Consider the following 7,715-nt stretch of genomic DNA (forward strand, 5'->3'; position numbering starts at 1 on the left):
CAAGCAGGTGAGGAAGGCGGTGGTGCTTCATGGAGATCAGATTATATTTGCCCTGCCTAAGGAAGAGCTTTGCCCATGGTGCATGCATGGAGTAGGGCAGTGCAGCTGGGGCTGGTGAAGGAGGGGAGGGAGAGAGGGAAACTGAGGCATGCAATGCTCCTTACCAGGTGGGAAAGCAAGGTAGAGCAGTGAAACCCAGACACAGTGCTGCACCTCCAACCCCAAATTCCTGCTAAAGGGTGCTCCGAGGGGAGACATTTTTAGGATCTATTTAGCACCAACCCAACCCCATCACGCTGCCCCCAAGCCGGGGCACGGAGTGGGAAGGGGGCCGCTGTATGGGAAGGGGGCACGTGGCTCAGGACAGGGTGGACTTGTTAACCTCACCCATGGTGGAGGGGACAATGCAGCAGCAAGCTTTTACCCTCATTGCCCAGGTTTTTGGTGGCCAAGATTGCCAAACAGGGTCGGGAAGGATGGGAGCAGCCACACCGGGTGGAAGCTATTTTTGCAGCACGCAGTCAGGTTTTCCTCCATCCATCCAGCCCTAACACAGCGGGCTAGGGGCCAGCCGAAACCTCACGGTCACGGGAGCAAGACCACAACAGGTCAAGCATGGGATGGGGCTGGGAAACTCAGGGCCGGCCTCCAAGACTTGCAGCACGGGGACGGAAGTGCAGCACAGCCCAAGTAAGAAGTGTCCCCATGTCACGCGTGGGCAGAGGCGCTGACCCAGCAAAGCCCGCTCGCCCTTTGCTGCGGACCCCAAAGCCATGCTGGTGCCCTCCGGGCGTGGGGGCCCACGCGTGCCAGGCTGCACACCTTGCCAAAACCTCCGCCAGTTCCCTGGCTGCAAGGCGAGGGCAGGCTCACTATGCACGTGCCCCATTTCTTATATTTTTGCCTTAAACGCCCAGGCGGTTCTGTTCCCCAAATTCCTCCAGACAAGCCCACCGATCCCACACACCAGCCTACAGATATTTCAGATGCTGCATCTCCACTGAGACCACCTGGAGCCAAGGGGCTCGGGCAGCTTTCTTTAAGGTCTGAATTAAAAATCAACGACCAGCCCCCCCTTGCCCAGTGGCCGATGCCCCGCAGCAGCCCTGCCAGCCCCCAGCCCTGCCAAACACCTCCCCGCTCCGCAGCGAGGGCAGCCAGGAGATCCATAGCCTGAAGGGAAGCCAGTGCAACATGCAGATTTGCAGGTCCTGGTTCCTGGCCCAGGTTCAAACCACATTTGTTCCTGAAATCTGTTTCAGGGCTTTATTTTCAAAGCATGCGTGTGCAGAGGCATGTGCAAAGCAGCACCGGTTCCCGCTGCAGCCAGTGCTGAGATCGCCTGTGCCAACACGGGGCCAAGTCGGGGGCCTGGGTGCACCGAGCACTGAGTGCAGCCCACGCTGATGTAGCCACACTCAGCCAATTAATTATATTATTTTTTTCCCTCCTAAGCCCACAATATACTGGGCTATCTCCCAGCTTGCTGCCCATTTCAAAGATGAAGGACCAAAGGCATTACTATTTTTCTGAGGCCTGCTTTAAAATAGTCCTGCGACACACTGCATGTTTTTTGCTGATGGGCGGAAACTTCAGCAAGACGCGAGCCCCAGGGGAGTTAGTCCGCACCACCCGCAGCTACAGGCGGTCGAAAAGTGGAATTTGGACTGGAAACAGCGACGATCTGCACTCCTGTCCCAGGAACAGCCATGCAAGGATGGTTATTTCCACCCAGAGGTCCAAGCTGCTCTCCGGGCATCAGATTAAAGGGATCTCTCCCGCACGGAGCAGCGCAGGGACACGCTGCTGTCTGCCAAGGCCGCTTCCCGCGGCCGACGGGATGCACGCTGGACGCGTCTCCAGGCGGGCTCTGGGGCAGTGAGCTCAGATGGGAAATTGTTCCAAGAGATAAAGGAACAAGTTGGAAACCGAGCTGCAAAATAGACAGTACAGGAAACAATAGCGCTTCAGATAGGCTTTCAAATTTCGCCCAGTGATGCCCAGAGCACAGCGCTTTGTCCCAGTGGTGCTCGGGGGTTTTCCGCCACCTTAGACATGCCAGGAGGAGGCGTAGACTGTTTGCTCACTCCTACCTTTTCTCTTTCAAGATGTTTGCCGGTTGTTAAAACAAGACATTACAGGCCAAGTCCTTCAAGTCTCATTAGATAAGAGTTTTAGCTCTGTGATGATCCTGGCACCAGCGGCAGGGAGAGGCGGACGGGATTTCAGAGGTACGGGAGCCCCACAGTCCGTCCCCTCCTCGCCTCGGTGAGCCCGGCAAGAGGACGCTGCTTCCCGGGAGCTGCGCACGCTGCTAAAGGCCATCCCCGCCTCAAGACCGCTGATGTCCTCTCCGTGCCACCAAGGCAGCAAAGGAGCCTCTTGTCTCGGCAGCAGAGCCTCTGCGCAGGTCGGTCACCACAAACTGCAGCTCTTTTCCTCGTCTCGTCCCCCAGCTCCCCAGCCGGGTGCTGGGTCGGCCCTTTCTGCCTCCCCACGGCACCTCCATGATTTTCCATCACTCTGGCACAAAGTCATTAAAGGGCAGAGCTATCGTTAGGGCATCTCTATAACGCAGGGAGCACTGCAAGGCCACTAACGATCGAGACAGGGAACATTGGACTTCCCTTAGCTGCTGCTGCGCCAGCCCGTAAATAACCCCATCTCCAAAAAATCATTGGGCTGCGTTTTGGCAGAGCCACGAAGACGAGGTGTTTGGAGGAGCCCCAGCCCTGCTGCTCCTGGGTCAAAGCTTGGAACCGGGAACCGACCCTCGATCTTTCAAGCAAAGGTGCCCTTCTCTGACAAACGAGCGCTAACTGGCTAATGATTACAGAGACGCAGCTCCCTGGGGAGCCAGCACATGAGCTTCATCTCAGAGACACCGAACCGCCAAGGTTTTGCTATGAGCCAGATCCTGAGCCAGCACGAAGTGGCGCAGAACAGCTGGCTTAGTTCCAGGCAGCTCAGGATCAGCCTCTCCGGCTGTAAAAGTGTCGGGAGCAGCCCCACAGTGGAAATAACAAAAAGGACATTGCTTTAAAGTGCAAGATTGCTGATGTGCCCCTGCGTGTCCCCATCCGCATGCCTCCCCGGAGAGCCCTGCCAGCCCCTCCCCCCCCTTGTTTGACCACCATGTGCTGCACGGGGGCCCGGGCGCGTGTTGAGCCGCCGGGTGCTATGGGGGGTCTCTGAGCCTGGCAGGGATCACCGGCTTCCCACCATTAACAGCTGGACCTTGGGAGAGGTTTGTCATGGCTCGGTTCTCCCACCCGCGCACCGGTCACTGCTGGCAGTGGGTATCTCCTCGGCTGAGAGGAGAGCGACGAAGCGCTCCAGCTGCCTCCTGCCGTACACCTCCTCCTCTGGGGACCACCAGCCCGGCAGGAGGAAGAAAAATCAAGTCTTTTGTTGCCCCCTTCCCGCAGCTCAGTTTGCGTACAGCACTGCTGGGAACGTGCTGACCTGTCCCTGTCCCTGTCCCCGCTGTGCAGGCAGTGCCGGCCCCAGGCAGGAGCTCGCCCCAGGGACCCCCCGGGCTCTGCACCCTCCACTGCCCCCAGCTCCTAATGCCACGGGGCGGTGGGACTTGTCTTGGGGGACCCCCTGGCTGCACTGAGCAGCCACATCATGTCCCTTCCTTTGCATCGCTCCTGGGGAGCCAGGAGCACACACAGGGTAGCACAACCCACTCCCTGCCACATACGACCTTTACTGCTGCTCGACGGCATTGGGACCAGGACCAGGACTGGGACCGGGAGCAGGATCATAGTCACCTCCCAGCCCCAAGTCCAGGGGCCTGAGCCCTGGCACACCACAGCAGCCGCCGGGGCGAGGAAGGGCTGGGGGAGGAGTGCGCTGGGCACGGCCAGCAAAACACGGGGAGATGCGGCAGATGCCCGCTCATTTCCAGCGGGTCTCGCAGGAGGCTGCACAGCTCCCCGAGACGACGCTCGGCACCAGACAGGACCGCACCAGGGTCAGCGCCACGAGACGCCACCCCCCCGCCAGCCCCTGTCCCCAGCACACACAGCCCTGTGCGGTGGGCCCCGTCCCCGCAGGCTGCCCACCATGCCTGTCCCAAATGGCACCAGGACGCAGCACAGCCCGCCCGAGCTCCTGCACGGCCACCCGGGCAGCAAGCAGGGATAAAAGCCCATCCTGACCCCGGTGTGGCTCGGCAAAACCCACGATGCTCTTCCATGGCAGCGGGGGCTGTGACAGGGATGGTGGGGACACACCAGTGCCACCGATCGGAGCCACACATGCGGGTTGGCTCACCCAGGCTGCGATGGGGGAACTTCCCGGCTGGATAAAGCCTTCAATCAGGCAACCCGGGGCTCTGCAGCCCCCCAGCAGGCTGGAGCCAGCCAGCCCCGGCGAGGGGCACGGCGAGGAGCCTGGCCGGACACAGCTCTCCAGGCCCACCGGGGCTGGACATGAGCCCCAGAATTACCGGTGAGCAAACACGACAAGGGAAGCGGATCAGGAGACATCAAAGCAGGGGGGCAATGAATATTTCATGTCCTGGCCTACATACAGCCCGGCTCTCCCCGCCCCGCGCTCCCGGGGGTCTCCCACAGCCCCTGATCACAACAAAGGGGAGTTGCAGGCAGGTGGTGCCGCCCCGCCGGACCCTCAGCATCCCCGGCCGGGCCCACGTCTGCCCCGCCAGACAGCGGCACCCCCAGCCAGACCCACGGGTGGCCCGCCAGACACGTGCATCCGCCGCTGGACCCATAGCCGCCCCACCGAAACCCACGGCCAGACCGCGAGCATCCCTGTCGGGACCCATAGCCAGCTCACTGGACTGCGGGCATCCCCCGCTGCCGGACCCACAGCTGCCCCACCGGCGCCTGGGCATCCTCGGCTGGACCCACAGCCGCCTTGCCAAACCGCCGGCATCCCCGCCGGACCCCCAACCGGCTCACCCGACTGCGGGCATCCCCCCGCCGCCCCGCCGGACCCCACGGGCGGACCCCGGGCATCCCCCGCCGGCCCCACAGCGGGGCATCCCCCCCCGCCGCCGCCGCCGCCGCCCGCTCACCTCCCGCCTGTGCGCGCAGCGGGGCCGGCCCCGCCGCCCGCCTCCAGCGCTCGGCCCCGGCTTTGTCTCCGCGCCGGGGGCGCGGCCGCCGCCCCCCGCCGCCGCCGCCGCGCTGGGTGCCCGCACCGGGCCGGGCCGAGCCGAGCCGAGCCGGGCGCTCAGGGCTGCGCCGGCGGCAGCAGCAGCAGCAGCAGCAGCAGCAGCATCGCGCAGCGCCGCGGATCCGGCGCGCTGCTGCCTCGCCCAGCCCCGCTCACCCCTTCTCCCGGGCGGGGGGGCAACCCACGGGGAGGGAAAAAAAAAAAAGAGGAATATGGCAGCAAACCGGAAACGGCGGAAAAAGCAGCAGTCCCTCCCCTCCGCGGTTTTTTTTTAAGGAAGAAGGCTCCGGGCAGCCGGGCTCCGCGGGCGCGCAGCGGGCGAGGGGCCGCCCCCGCCGCCGGCTCTGCCGGCGCGCCCCGGCCCGCGGCGGGGGGAACCGCCTGGTCGCGCCGGGGACACGCGTGGGAGCGGCGGGCTCGGTCCTCTGCGCGGCCCCGCGGGTGAGGGGCTGGGGGCTCTGGGCTCCCCGCGGCGTGGGGCTCTGCCAGCCGAGCCCAGCGCTCCTCGCCCCGGCGGGCTGCGTGGCTGTGTTTACCTGGAAGGCAGAGCCGGTAACAAAAGAGAGGTGATTTGCAGGAGGTTAAAACCTGGCTGGGTTGGGGTTTGCTTTATTAAGCAGTTCCAGCACACGGCGAACAGCAGGGAGAAACGCCGTTTTGTCAGACTCTGCACTCGAATCTGTGTATCTTCATCCCCAGGAGGGACACCTCGCCCTCCCAGGGGGCTGCAATCCTCCTTCCCCTATCTCCGAAGTCAGAAGGCGGCAAAACTTAAGTGTAGAGGAAAAGCAGGGAAAGATAAACCACGTCCTGGGCCTCCCGGGGAACCCCGGGCAGCTGCGAGGCCCTTTGGAGGCCGTGCTGGCGGGCAGCGGGCAGCAGTGGCCGTGCCCCGCTGGGGCATCTGCCCCGTCTTTGCTGTGTCCCTCACTCACCTGTGCTGGGACAAACACCTGGGGGGGTTAATACACCGCCAGGTCACCCCTGCAGCCGGTGCTGGCCTCCAAAACAAGGCAAACGGAGCTGTGGGTGTTCCTGGGGTGCCCAGTCCCCAGCTGGCAGCGTCACCCCGTGCAGGGACAGGTGAGATGCGGGTCCCCCTGAGTCCCGCTTGGGCAGGTGGGCACACGGGGACAGTTCCAGCCATCCCTCCCCTCGCGCCTCAGCACCTTCCCTTTCCAGCACCAGGAGCGGGTGGAAAACGCCCAGCTTTCCCCCGGCGCAGAGCAGTGCCGGGGCACACACACGGGCTCAGGGCTCGGCCGGGCACCCCAACACCTGCACCGAGCCCGTCGGGGCTGCCCGACCAGCTCAGCAGCGCTGGCAGCCCTCCCACCTCCCCCATCAGCGATCCACTAAGGTGTTCCCTGTCTCTTTATCCTCCAGGAAGAAATGGGGTGAAGCAGACCGCTCCTTAAACCCCCATTTAGCTGGTTTATGAGGCACGCTCAGCTGCCGGCCGGCTACCGGTGGCCCGTGGGCTGTATTTCCACAGCCAGCACCGCCTCCATCATCCCCTGCCCACCCCTCCGACCAACCCTTGCCACCACTCAGCAGGGATTTCTGAAAACCCCATTACTCTGAGCAAGACCTGACACTTCAGAAACAATTTGGGAAGTTAACAAGTTTCAGAGAACTATGTGGCGGAGTTTTGCTTTCTGTTTCCCACCCCCCTGCCTTGTTCTTTTGAGTTATTAAAAAAATATTTCCCATGACACTGGCGAAGGCCAGCGAATCCATGAGTCACTAGGAACAAGGAGCCATGCACGCACTGATCCATCACCCCCGGCCAGCACATCGCGGAGGGGCCCTTCCCTGGGAGGAGCCGCTCGCTGATAAGGTCCCTACAGCCGGGCTGAGCCAGGCAGGGCCCACACTTTCCCTCCTGCCTCTCGGCTCCCTCCCAGGCCTGGGAGGGGGTGGCCGGGCTCCCCGCACACCCGTGGGGCGGCCGGTGCTGGAGAGCGGCTGGGCTGGGGGCAGCAGCCCCGCTTGCTCCTTGCCGGAGCATAAACTGCAGCCCGGTTTGTAGTGAGGCTTTTTGGGGGTGTTAATTCATAGCCACCCCCTCTGCTATCCGTCTGGCGTGGGGATGTGTAGGGGGGGATTCCTCAATCTAACATCCGACGTGGGATTAAGGAATTAACCGCGCGGCGTGGGGCAGCCCCGGGGTACTGCTCTGCTCGCTCATACGTTAAACCTTCGGACATACTGTAGGGCAAAGAGAGGGGCACGTCGATGCCTGGGGTCCCCCACGCCTTCTCCCTGCTGTGCCTGCGCAGGGAAATGGCGACGTTCCCCTCTCCCTCCTGATCCCAGGAGCACCGGCTCCACAGTCCCGGAGCAGGCGTGAGGTGCCGCTGGGGAAGGGAGAGAGCCCCGGGGGAGCGGGGACCCGGCCCCAGCCCCGGGTGAGCTGGTTAGGATGACTCAGCCTCTACTGGATCCAGACCCAAATCTAAGATGCAATTATGACTTATAAATATTTGAATTTTGTTTTCCTCTTTTGCAATCAAGTCCTTTTCTACAGGCTGACCTACAATCGTAGTTTTCATCTCTGGCGGTGC

The 7,715-nt window shown here is 62.7% G+C and overlaps 1 protein-coding gene across 3 annotated transcripts in view; it reads right to left on the reverse strand.

Moving 5' to 3' along the window:
• The window catches only part of SRC (SRC proto-oncogene, non-receptor tyrosine kinase), a 31,285-nt gene extending 25,948 nt beyond the window's left edge, over window positions 1–5,337 (reverse strand). The window contains exon 1 of one of the 3 annotated variants that reach the window (XM_072878880.1): window positions 5,048–5,337. The gene's annotated coding sequence lies outside the window, so the exon portion shown is untranslated. The remainder of the gene's footprint in view (window positions 1–5,047) is intronic. The other 2 variants (XM_072878881.1, XM_072878882.1) reach the window with 2 other exon arrangements.
• Window positions 5,338–7,715: the final 2,378 nt, after the last annotated feature.

This window comes from Ciconia boyciana, chromosome 14 (genome assembly GCF_034638445.1).
Source record: "Ciconia boyciana chromosome 14, ASM3463844v1, whole genome shotgun sequence".
Lineage (NCBI taxonomy): Eukaryota > Metazoa > Chordata > Aves > Ciconiiformes > Ciconiidae > Ciconia > Ciconia boyciana.